Genomic DNA, 13,163 nt, shown 5'->3' with positions numbered 1-13,163 from the left:
CGCCAAATGTTTTCAATGGGTGACAGGTCTGGACTGCAGGCAGGCCAGTTTAGCACCCGGACTCTTTTACTACAGAGCCATGCTGTTGTAATACATGCAGAATGTGGTTTGGCATTATCCTCCTGAAGTTCCCTTAAAAAGATGTCCTTTAAATGGCAGCACATGTTTCTACAAAATTGTTTAACATTAATGGTGCATTCACAGATGTGCAAGTCATGATTTCCAGGTGCACTAATGCACCCCCATACCATTACGGAGGCTGACTGTTGAACTGTGTGCTGATATCAAGCCAGATGGTCCCTCTCCTCTTTAGTCTGAAGGATGTAGAGTCCACGATTCCCAAAAAAACGTTCTAATTTTCAAACCCTTTAATGATGAGAAAAATCTTGAGGTCCGTGACGTCGCCTGGTATGGCACAGCTGGGGCCCCACCCTGGAGCCAGGCCCGGGGTTGGGGCTCGTACGCGAGCACCTGGTTTCCCGGCCGGGCTCAGCCCGAAGGAGCGATGTGGGGCTGCCTTCCCGTGGGCTCACCACCTGCAGGAGGGACCATAAGGGGCCGGTGCGGAGAGGATTGGGCGGCAGTCGAAGGCGGGGGCCTAGACAACCCGATCCCTGGACACGGAAACTAGCTCTAGGGACGTGAAACGTCCCCTCGCTGGCGGGGAAAGAGCCTGAGGTGCGTGAGGTTGAGAGGTTCCGACTAGAGGTAGTCGGGATCACCTCTACGCACGGCTTGGGCTCTGGAACCACACTCCTTGAGAGAGCATGGACTCTTCACCACTCTGGAGTTGCCCATGGTGAGAGGCGGTGGGCTGGTGTGGGTTTGCTCAGAGCTCCCCAGCTCTGCCGCCATGTGTTGGAGTTTACCCCGGTGAACGAGAAGGTCGTTTCCCTGCGCTTACGGGTCGGGGATAGGTCTCTCACTGTTGTTTGTGCCTACAGGCCGAACGGCAGTGTAGAGTACCCGACTTTCTTGGAGTCTCTGGGAGGGGTGAAGGAAAGTGCTCAGACTGGGGACTCTATCGTTCTACTGGGGGACTTCAACGCCCACGTGGGCAACGACAGTGACACCTGGAGGGGCGTGATTGGGAGGAACGGCCCCCCTGATCTGAACCTGAGTGGTGTTCAGTTATTGGACTCCTGTCCTAGTCACAGTTTGTCCATAACGAACATCATGTTCAAGCATAAGGGTGTCCATCAGTGCACGTGGCACCACGACACCCTAAGCTGTTGGTCGATGATCGACTTTGTTGTCATTTCATCTGACCTGCGGCCGTATGTCTTGGACTCTCGGGTGAAGAGAGGGGTGGAGCTGTCAACTGATCACCACCTGGTGGTGAGTTGGATCCGATGGCGGGGGAGGAAGCTGGACAGACTCGGCAGGCCCAAGCGTACTGTAAGGGTCCACCGGGGGTGGATGAGATCCGCCTTGAGTACCTCAAGTCTCTGGATGTTGTGGGGCTGTCTTGGTTGACACGCCTGTGCAACATCGTGTGGCGGTCAGGGACAGTGCCTCTGGGATGGCAGACCGGGGTGGTGGTCCCTCTTTTTGAGAAGGGGGACCGGAGGGTGTTTTCCAACTATAGGGGGATCACACTTCTCAGCCTCCCCGGGAAAGTCTATGACAGGGTACTGGAGAGGAGAATACGGCCGATAGTAGAACCTCGGATTCAGGAGGAACAGTGTGGTTTTCGTCCGGGCCGTGGAACACTGGACCAGCTCTATACCCTCTACGGGGTGCTGGAGGGTTCATGGGAGTTTGCCCAACCATTCCACATGTGTTTTGTGGATTTGGAGAAGGCATTCGACTGTGTCCCTCGCGGCATCCTGTGGAGAGTGCTTCGGGAATATTGGGTCCTGGGTCCTTTGCTAAGGGCTGTCAGGTCCCTGTACGACTGAACCCCAGTAAGTCAGACTTGTTTCCAGTGCATGTTGGACTCCGGCAGGGCTGTCTTTTGTCACCGGTTCTGTTCGTAATTTTTATGGACAGAATTTCTAGGCGCAGCCAGGGGCCCGGAGGGTGTCAGGTTTGGGGACCACACGATTTCGTCTCTGCTCTTTGCGGATTATGTTGTTGTGTTGGCCCCTTCAAGCCAGGACCTTCAGCATGCACTGGGACGGTTTGCAGCCGAGTGTGAAGCGGTGGGGATGAGAATCAGTACTTCCAAATCCGAGGCCATGGTCCTCAGTCGGAAAAGGGTGGCTTGCCCACTTCAGGTTGGTGGAGAGTGCCTGCCTCAAGTGGAGGAGTTAAAGTATCTAGGTGTCTTGTTCACAAGTGAGGGAAGGATGGAAAGGAAGATTGACAGACGGATCGGTGCAGCTTCTGCAGTAATGCAGTCGATGTATCGGTCTGTCGTGGTGAAGAAAGAGCTGAGCCGCAAGGCGAAGCTCTCGATTTACCGGTCAATCTACGTTCCTACTCTCACCTATGGTCATGAGCTTTGGGTCAGGGAAGGAGACCCCACCGGAAGGAGACCCCGGGGAAGACTTAGGACACGCTGGAAGAACTATCTCTCCCGGCTGGCCTGGGAACGCCTCTGTGTCCCCCCGGAAGAGCTGGAGGAAATGTCTAGGGAGAGGGAAGTCTGGGCATCTCTGCTTAGACTGCTGCCCCCGCGACCCGGCCCCGGATAAGCGGAAGAAAATGATGATGATGATGATGATTTGTCAGACCACAGGACAATTTTCCACTTCACCTCGGACTGTCTTAAATGAGCTTGGGCCCCGAGAAGGCGGTTCTGGATCTTGTTTAAATATGGGTTCTTCTTTCCATCTTAGAGTTTTAACTTGTTTTTGTGGATGCAGTGACATAGTGTGTGCTTAAGCCCAAGCAGTGATTTTCACTACAGATTTGTGTCTGGGCCAGAAATCATGGCCATCCAATATCAATAGCATTTACCTTATTCAGAGCAGAGTCTAAACACTCTTTGGAGTGGAGTGTGTTTTTTTTCTTCTGATGTTAACTTTGCAACATTGTGTTGTCAAATGCAGCCTTGTGGTTGCACAAGTTGATAATGTAATACTTAATTGCGTAACTGTTGAGCCAATCAACCATTTTCCTATAAAGGGTGTTTGTCTCACACTGATGTATAACACTGATGAAGGCATAAAGTCAAAATGTTTTTTTGTATGTTATTTCCCTTTTTGTGCACCTTGCCCTTTTTTGTTAAGTTTTCAGCATTGATTAAATTATTGTTTGCTACATCTCAGCTTCCTTGGATTCTTTCCATGTTTAAACATTTTAATGGGATAAATCCATCAAAAGTGTGCCCCTGTATAAGTACTTGAGTATATGGATAGCAGACTTTCCTTCAATGTACATATTGTTAATCTAGTTAGGATGCTTAAAGTGAAGATCCGTTTTTATTTTAGAAATAAATCAAGCTTTACATTCAATGCCAAAAAAATACGTTTTACCTTTCTGCTGGTGTTCGATTACAGTGATATATTATATATGCATGCAGCCTCCTCTGTCCTATGGAGCCGTGATTCAGTGTATCATGCATCTCTATGTTTTATTACACATTTAAAGTCCCTCACTCACCACTGCATTCTTTATGATTTGGTGGGTTGGACATCACTGACAGACAGCAGCACTGGTGTGTTTTTATCTATAAAGCAATGTTAGGTAAACCTCCAGCATACCTCTGTACCCTTCTCTGTCTCAGCTCTGGTAGTTATCAGCTACACTCCTCCAAGTGGTTGCTTTTTAATGTACCTCAGGCTTTGACAGATCTGGGGAGAACTGCATTTTCCTACTATGCACCTTGGGCTTGGAATAACCTGCAAAAAGATCTAAAATTAGACGTATTTATATCCATTGTTGAATTTAAGGGCATTGTGAAGAATATGGTTGTTTTTCTTGAGAGGCCACTGTGTTTGATTAGTTGTCTTTTATGTTTTATTTTGGATTTATTGTATTTCATGTTGGAAATGTGTTCTGTTTTTTATACGGCTGCTACCTTGGCCAGGTTTCTCTGTTGCAGTCTTGATTTTTGATCTCAATGGGACTTCCTGGTAAAATAAAGGTAAAATAAATTAATTAATAAAAATAAAAAATGTGATAAATGGGTCACCACAAGGACATCACTGTGGAAAATGGGATCTTCTCAAAGGTTAGGTTTGGGTAAGAACTTCCCATTGGACTCATTGTTAGAATTACTAACATGGTTACGTTTTTGTAAGAGTTGCTTTTAGATTCAGGCATTGCTGATTAGGTTAAGGTAAGGGAATAATAAGTGTTCCCCTTCAGGAGACAGGGGGCACAGGGACACTGCAAACATACCAGGTTACTTTAAAAACTCTTTGTTGGAACAAAAGGAGGGTGTTTTGTTAGAAGAATACTACAGAGTATGTCTATAATACAGTAGCAAGAACAGTTTCTGAAATAAGAATTAATGTCCACGGGAAGTTATCGTGTAAAGATGGCACCCAAGTCTAGAACTCCAAATTTCCCTAGAACTCATCAGGGTGGTAGTATTCAGGACTCCTACTTTGTGAGAAACTGTAAGGGAAATTTCTTAAACCGATGTATACTTACTGATTGAAGGACTGAGTCCCCATGTTTAGTCAAGTAAAGGAATGTAGTTAGAGGGGGATCTGGTATTTGTCTAAGGGAGCATCCTAGACCGGTACCAGTGGATTAGATACTCGTAAATTAGTATATCTGTATAACACTCTTAGGGTCTATCCTTTAGTGTCCCGACATTGTGGCTCCTAAAAGGTTGAAAAGGTTAACCATGTGAATGTGTTTTATTGACACACATCTTACCACACCCCTTTTTCCTCCTTTAAATGAGAATGCTTGTTCTGTGTTACTTTTGAGATTATTCATTGTTACTTTGTAACCTGTGTATTCTCTCCTTGCAAGAATAAATTGTTTATTGTGCATTTGAGTTTTCCTCTGTCTTACCTACTGTTTTCGTAAATCGTTTGGACTTTAGAAATTGCCATCACAGAAACAAAGATGGAATCTTGGACAACACAAAGTTAAAACCCTGACTAGAGAGTTTAGCATTAACTTATTGAATTTAAAGTACATTTAACACTGGCCAGTTGATTCTAAATGGACATGTCTTTGTCGTGTTTCATAATTTAGATTAGCAAAATTTTCCTACAATTTCGTGTGCACAGAGTTCTCCAGTTGGAATGGGAAAACAATTGCCATTTTAGTATTTCAACATAGAACCTGATTTTGCTCTATTTTAATCTATTTTAATATTGGGAATCTTCTTCCCAGAATCTCAATTGGTGTGTCTGTCATCTTTTGCACCCCTCTCCCAGTGTGTCTCTGTGTTCTGGATTGGAATGCTTAGAGTCACTCCCTACTTTCTGGGATGAAATAGGGGGGTTGTCACTGAAATAGGGGGGTTGTCAATTTTGACACTAAAAGCATGATACATCGGTAACACAGTGAATGCTTAGCTAACAGGCACAACTCAGCTGTAAACAAACTCCATGTAATTAAATAGTGGTTTAAAAGAAATAGGGGGCTAACAGGCACAACTCAGCTGTAAACACGTTCACATGTAGCTCACCAGATTGGTAGTGCTCACAATTATTAATACTCAACCATGCATTGAAGAGGAACAATTTCTCACTTAAGAAATGCAACATAACATTAACGTAACATGTAGGTCTAACTGTGTAAGGAATGCACTCAAAAACACCAATAGTTACAATATACTGTAAAGTGACCAAATTGGCTTATAGGAACACCAGTGGTTTACAAAAAAGACTTAATTGACTATTAAAATGAAATGTGTAATCCAATAAATATATACTGGACAATATAACTGCAACACTATGCAAAATGTATAGATTTGTATGCAAGTGTACCCTTTAAGCCTACCTAAACTCTATTGTGCTATTTACAAAGAAATTATTTGTTTTTTATTTTCTTACAGTCAATACATTTGTCTCCATAGATGCCTCATCATACAACTATTTATCCCACTGGTAACATATATTATACTTAATGCGTTAATGTTTTGCCCTTCTCTATTTGCCTTCATTGCATGTTTAGAATTGAGATTTCTACTATATTTGCCTTCATTGCACATCTATACATCCCACTTGTAACATACATTATACTTAATACTTGTACATATTCTGCCCTCTTCTATTTGCACTTCTGGTTAGATGCTAACTGCATTTCATTGTACTGTACTTGTTCAATGACAGTAACGTTGAATCTAATCTAAGTTAATCTTTATGGTATCAACCACCTGTTCTGCTTCTTCGACCTCTAACTCCATCTCACCTTTCAGAAGATTAGGATTAATAACCTCACAAGCACATAGCTTTTCTGTTAGTATTCTCTTATCTACTTTAAGTGTCTGGTCATCTGGCATATGGAAAGCCAGTGTCACATGGTCCCAAACAAAAAACTGACCTGATCCCATTTGTCTTGTTTCAACTGTACCGTCGTCATTGATGATCAGCTCATGACAATGGGTTTCACATATTGCCTCTGCATGCCAAACAATCTGGCCGTTTCTATAAGCACATATTCCCTCATTATCCTCAACAGGAAGACGTGGATACCCATCAAACTCCTCCACCTCTGCACTATGGACAACCACTGAGTACATGATCTCCTGTTTGTAAACTGTGGTTTTATAGATTCTTAGGACAGGCATCGTTCCTCCACAGATCTGCTCTTGGTACATCTGCATGAGATCCTCCAAGGGGAAGGTGAACTTGAAGTTTCCATATCGAGATCCCTCCTGGAAGACTGGGGATGTCGTGAATTCCTTCAGGAACTGATGGGAACCTGGGTCAAGCCTTTCCTTTTGAAGGAAGTCATTATTTGCTGCTTCAACTCCTTGGCGATGTGAAGACCCCACCAAATGAAACCGCCTCTACCTGCTTTAAATCCACTTGAACTCATTATTCCTGTCAGGCCTGCTGATGTTGTGACATGACAGACTTCCTTCACGGAAAATTCAGGTTTTGGGTATAGCGGGATACATTTATGTATGTATCTATTACTATTTAGTAACTTCATCACTTTCAAGTTGTCAATACTCAGATGCTTCCCTTCGATATTAAACTCCCAATAACCTCTTTCATTTTGTCCCCACATTTTCTTTCCCTGAAAGGGAAAATACAATTAGCAAGATCTTCACATGATATTAAACACACGGTATCATGCCGATACAGTACAGTTTGAATTACATTTCACTATCGCAATTTTCAGAAGTACCATAATATTTACTGTTAATAGCCTCACATAGAAAATTTGTACAAAAGCAATCTATATCCTATACTATTCTGAAAAGCTTTATTTAAGCACAGCAACTTATAATTTCCACTATGGGCTGAAAGGTGCTTCGAAAAGATCTACGAGAAAAAGCTGTTGAAAGGCACAAGTCGGGGAGCGGATATAAACACATTTAAAAGGCTTTGTCCTTCCCTTGGAGTGCAGTTAAGACCAGTATTAAGTAGTATGAGGTGTTTGCTTCTACCAATATAGTTGTGCTTATTTAGAACCGGTTCACTCACAGAGCCTGAGGTACTGAGAGTCGCCCCTATCGTGCCTGTGCTCTAAATACTCATTAGGCCCCCTTTTGGTCCATTTAAACTTCTGTCTGGTGCTCTCCAAGGTGAGGGTATTTCCCCACTGTAAGTCATCAACCCTTGTCAGCCTGTTCCCCTCCTATCTGGCTCTTAGCCAACCTCCGAGCACTCTGCCGAGACTCAATGCGGAGAGGTTGGATCCTTTTATGGACTTAAGGTTCCGTATTCCTTCTCGGGAACGAATCCCTGGTCAACTCGTTTTGCTTGACCCTATCATACACTACAGAAAAGATACTTACCTTAATTAAACCCAGAACAAACACCTCTAAGAATGAATGTATTTTCACCCAACCTTGGAGCAAACCAGTACCATTGGACCTGGACGGGGAACTGGTCTCATCCCAAGGCCTACGTTTTGATTTATGGAGTACGTGGTTCATCTCACTGCCTACTATCTCTGGTGAAAACAGGGCTGCAGCTCAGAGGCAGAGGAATTACGATCGAGCATTTGACAACCACACACACACACACATACAAGACCAAGAGGGAGAGCTCTTACAAGTTCCTACCTTTATTTGGGTTAGTCAAACACTAGTACAGACAGTGCAGGGTTTCGGGAGCGTCCAGTAGCCAAGAATCAGATCAACTCTTCTCAGGTCTTAGATCAAAAAGCCCCAGTTACGGGGCCCTCCAGGCCCTTTTATAATGGTTCTTATTCATGGTGTTTAAGGAGGTGCATATTTTACATAAATGTACAATGATTGGTTTACCATGATATCATCTTCCAGTCCCCTCCCTTTGGGTATGAAGGATGTAAATATTATACAAAATAGTTCAATGATTGGTTCATATTTAACACGTGACCCCAGACTTTACTACCCCTCTCATAGTCCTAATTTGGAGTCTATGTATGTCCTCCCCATTTCTTTACAGAGCAATGGGAACGTTTTCTGTTTTTACTGGGGTCTTCGTCTGGTTCATAGACAAACACCAAGGGGGAGGAGGGTAGTTGGACATCATCCGTCTCAGGTCCAGGATCAAGTCCAATTAGTAGAAACAGTTCTATTAGAGGTTATGTAAAATAGGATTATGTTCCACTGTTGTGTTCTAATGATTCCTTACAACATGTTGTAGAGTTACAGTATGTTGTTTGTTAACCAGGACTTCGGGTGGAGGTGACTGGTGGAGATAAGAAGACATTGACCTGTAGCTCCACAGGTCATCTGACTGGTAACCCCACCTACATCTGGTACAAGAACGGACAACAGATAGATGAGAGCTCCTCCACCCAGTTTAAAGACCCAGTCTACAGTAACTATGAAGACAGTTACTCCTGTTCTGTTAAAGGTCATGAGGATCTCCACTCTCCTACAGTGTGTGAGTGTTTATTTAATACTGGAACACTGAGTTAGATACAGGGGAGTCAGATACAGGGGAGTCAGATACAGGGGAGTCAGATACAGGGGAGTCAGTTACAGGGGAGTCAGTTACAGGGGAGTCAGTTACAGGGGAGTCAGATACAGGGGAGTCAGATACAGGGGAGTCAGATACAGGGGAGTCATCAGTGGACATATCCTGTACTTATTTTGGTCATTATTATGATCATCATTGTGGTTTAGTCCTAAACAGAGTGGTAGGTGGAGGGATAAGTTGATCCCTGAGGACCTAACCACAGACCCAGGGTATGCAGGTCGGGTGGAGTATCCTGACCAAGAGAGTAGAAGATACAGAGGTACCTCCACCCTGAGAATCACAGATCTGAGAGAGGAGGACTCAGCTGAGTATCACTTCACTTTTAAAACAGACACATTTGAATGGAGTCATGATCTCCCTGGAACAACTCTGACTGTCACAGGTAATACTGAACTTTTTAGTGTGTGATGCAACTGTTAATCATGATGAATTACTGAAGGAAATACATAAATAAAACAGTGTGTTGGTTGATTCATATTCCATCAGATCTACAGGTGAAGATGACTCCTGCTACAGTGACTGAGGGACAGAATGTAACACTGACCTGTATCACATCCTGTCCTCTGACTGACAACACCACCTACATCTGGTACAAGAAGACTGTAACCTCACTAAAAGCATCAAGACAGAGTTACAGCATCACTAACATCAGACCTGAGGACAGTGGAGAATATTACTGTGAGGTCAGGAATGGAAGAGGATCTAAGGACTCTTCAGCTCTGATGGTCACTGTTGCAGTTAACATTTAATCTGCAATTCTTCAATGCAAAATGACATGTTTGAAGATAATCTTTCTACTCTAATGACACTTTAGTTTATACATGTATGGGTTGTTTTATGTAATCCCTTGCCAAGTAGTTATTTCATATTCTTTACTAGTGACTGTATATTCATTAACTAATTGTTTATTTCAACATGTCATGTATTCATATCATCCACAATATATTTTAGTGAAACAGATATCAGTTCTGACTGCATCTGTAGGAATCACAGTGGTTGTTCTGGTTCTCATCCTCTGTCTCTCTGGATTCATCTGGTTCAGGTGAGGAGTTTCATATTTTCATTTATTACACTTTAATCTGATTCAATCTGATTTTTTGTAAATATTATTTATTGATTAATTAATTCAATAATAATGGATTATTCATTTATTTATAAAACAGGAAGAGGGGATGTAGATCCCACTGTAATAAATGAGACAAAATATTGTACTCGACCATCCAATAATCTCAACACCTGTCCAGTACGCTGCTGTGAAATTCAGCTGTCCCAGTGCTGCCCCCTGGTGAATATATTCTGCCATTGCATCAATATAGAGTCAACAGAAACGGAGATCATCAAGGATACTCATGCTGTTGTTTTTGGAGGCAATCATCAATCAGACATCAGTCAGTCATCAATTAGTCAAAGGTCAGTCATCAATCAGTCATTAATAAGTAAAGCAGATGGCCCCCAATGCCCCCAATGATGATATGTTCTCACTGACATAAATTGTAATATATTTATGTAGGACCGATGTGATCCATTCAGGATCTGTTCATCATGTGTTCAACATGGTCACCTTTTCACTATTTAGTACACTACTTTTGATAACAACACTGTAGACCCTGGTCAAATGTTGGGAAGAGGGTAACATTTGTGACACAGCGATACCATTCATTTTGGATTCTCTCTATAGACCGACGACACAAACAGCTGAGGTGGATTCCTCCAGATTTTACAGCTCAGTTTACAAACCCAGAATCAACAAGAAGTGAACAAGACCTGAGGGGTTCTGTTAAGTGCTGCTCATCCACCAATCAGATTCTATTCTGTCACCAGGGTCTTTTCCTTTACAGAACATCCAGTTCACATGGGAGTCTGCATTGTTCTCTGTGAATTACAAAAAGAACACGTTATGTGTCATTTTTATTGTCATTCTTTTATATAAAGTCAGTCATAGATCACGCAAACTTATTCAATGAACTAGTCACTCTGGAAAAATTACCACATTTTAAACTGTTACTCAATCAACTTGTGTTTGTCCAGCATTGGCGTTGTTAGGCCTGGGCATCCGGGGCTATAGGCCCAAATATTTTATGAATAGCCCCGGATCTCAAATTGACCAGAAAATAAATAAATTGACTCTGATCTATTCATCTATAATTCCAATCGCACATTATGACAATGTAGAGGTGTAGGCCGCTAGCTCTTCTGATATCGCCGTGTTGGTATAGTTCCTAAAACATCATAATGTTGGCACAACTGAGGTTAGGTTTAGGCACAGGCGTCTCTGAGGTTAGGTTTAGGCACAGATGTCTCTGAGGTTAGGGTTAGGTCAAAGGGTAAAGGTCGGTGGGGACTGGGGTAACCAACCAACTACAGGTCAGTCGCAAGGATAGTCCTGGAGCAACGTTAATTATGGTGACATCAACATGGCACTATCCGATTGCAAATATTGATGGTTCAGCGTCTTTTTCGGTGGGGGGGACCCATAGATCCCCTGGCAGATTTCCCCCTCCCCAATGTTGACTCCATGGCTATGACCTTGGTGTTGTTATATTACCAACCAACTGAATGAGGATGTCATGAGAAGAGACTGCAGTAATGATGAAATACCAGTAGGGAGCGCTCTATTCAAGAACCCTGGATACTGCAGCAGCACTTTGATGACACCTGTAAATGCAACATGCTGATAGAATGGAACTAATGACATCATGGATATGATCAAATGTAAATTAAACTTTGACCTGTCCAATGAAAAACTCATTGGTGAAAGAAAAACCTTCTTACATATTGTACAAATTCCAAACAGTTTCAGGAAATATTTCTGGTAAAAACAAATTTTTGTACATTTACATAGTGTACACCCCTCCTCAATAAAGAAAAGTAATTAGATATTCAGTCAAACATTTACATTCAAAAATTAGCAAACTCCCTTTTCTTAAATGCTTGTCAGTTTGTTCCTTAATGTAAACAGAATGAAGATGAAGGAACTGACAGTTCTGCATCTGCTACATGTGTCTTGAATCCTTGTTTCAAATGCAGAACCCACAGATATCGTCACATTCCACTCACTACAGTACGTTGACTTATTGAACAAGACCTCCCATTTCACTTCACCCTGTAAGTACGCTCTGTAATATATTTCTTTTTATTGTTTTTTGGTTATTTTAATACACAGTTATTCAACAGAGGACAACGTTTCATTTTTCTTGTAGTTTCAAGATACGTTTTGGTTTGGTTGTTACTCCAAGGCTAATCTCACGATTAACAGTGTGCTTTAGAAGAAACACATGTAACTGTGTGCTTTTGAAGAAAACAAATACATTATGAAGATTTCTGTATTTACAGACTAATTCTGGGCCTTTAGAACATAGGTCTTCAACCCTGTCCTGGGAAACCCCCAGCCATTCCATCTATTAGATGCATGGCTCCAAACAAAAAAAAATCTATTAAGGAGCCATTTGCTCCTATAGGGGAAAAAACAAACTGGCGCCAAATAATAACAATGCACTTACTTTTATTCACCTTGTTGTGTGTGCATGTCTCTCCTCTTCCGACTTATGAACTATATACAGTCAAATAATTTTTTTTATGCAGAATCTGAGCCAGTGTCACTGCCACTGACCATAATTATATATATAGGCTAATCCTTAGGAAATGTGCATTTCTCTCTTGCGCGTTCACTAGCCTACTGCAAAGATCGCAAGTCAGTAGGCTATCGTCAACCTAATCTTTGCAGCCGACAGAAAACACTTGTCTATTAATAAACAATTAAAATGTCTCATTGCAAACCATAGACAATAGCATATAAGAGGCGCAAACCGAGCGGAAATTGCAGCCGCGGCTCGAAATGGCTGTTATTTCAAATAGAGCATATTTGAAACTAACCGGTTAACTGGTTTCAACCGGCTAATGAGGCTTGGCGGTCGGTCAATTTTTTTTTTCGTTTTGGCCATAGTGAAAGGGGGCCAGACTATGTAGAATGACGTTAACAAAACAAATGAAGCGATAGGCTACTGGTTGTAAAACATGCATGTAGGATGCAAATGTTACAATCAAAGGGAGTACATTTGTATCGTCGCCAATGGCGACCTTGGCAGACATTTCACTCGCAAATAAATATATTTGGTTGCAATTGTCACCATTTTAGTCGCAGTTTGGAGCCCTGATTAGATCTAT

General features: G+C 42.4%; 1 long non-coding RNA gene across 1 annotated transcript; it reads left to right on the top strand.

Annotated features, from left to right (window-relative positions):
- The first annotated feature begins 8,861 nt into the window (after nt 1–8,861).
- Nucleotides 8,862–9,577, top strand: LOC117594891. Its single transcript, XR_004576179.1, has 3 exons — nt 8,862–8,903; nt 9,146–9,381; nt 9,486–9,577. It is a non-coding gene; the product is annotated as an uncharacterized LOC117594891 (long non-coding RNA).
- Nucleotides 9,578–13,163: the final 3,586 nt, after the last annotated feature.

Source organism: Esox lucius, chromosome 9 (genome assembly GCF_011004845.1).
Source record: "Esox lucius isolate fEsoLuc1 chromosome 9, fEsoLuc1.pri, whole genome shotgun sequence".
NCBI classification, from domain to species: Eukaryota; Metazoa; Chordata; class Actinopteri; order Esociformes; family Esocidae; genus Esox; species Esox lucius.
Note: the sequence above shows the minus strand (reverse complement) of the source record. Positions and strands in the feature narration are given on the sequence as shown.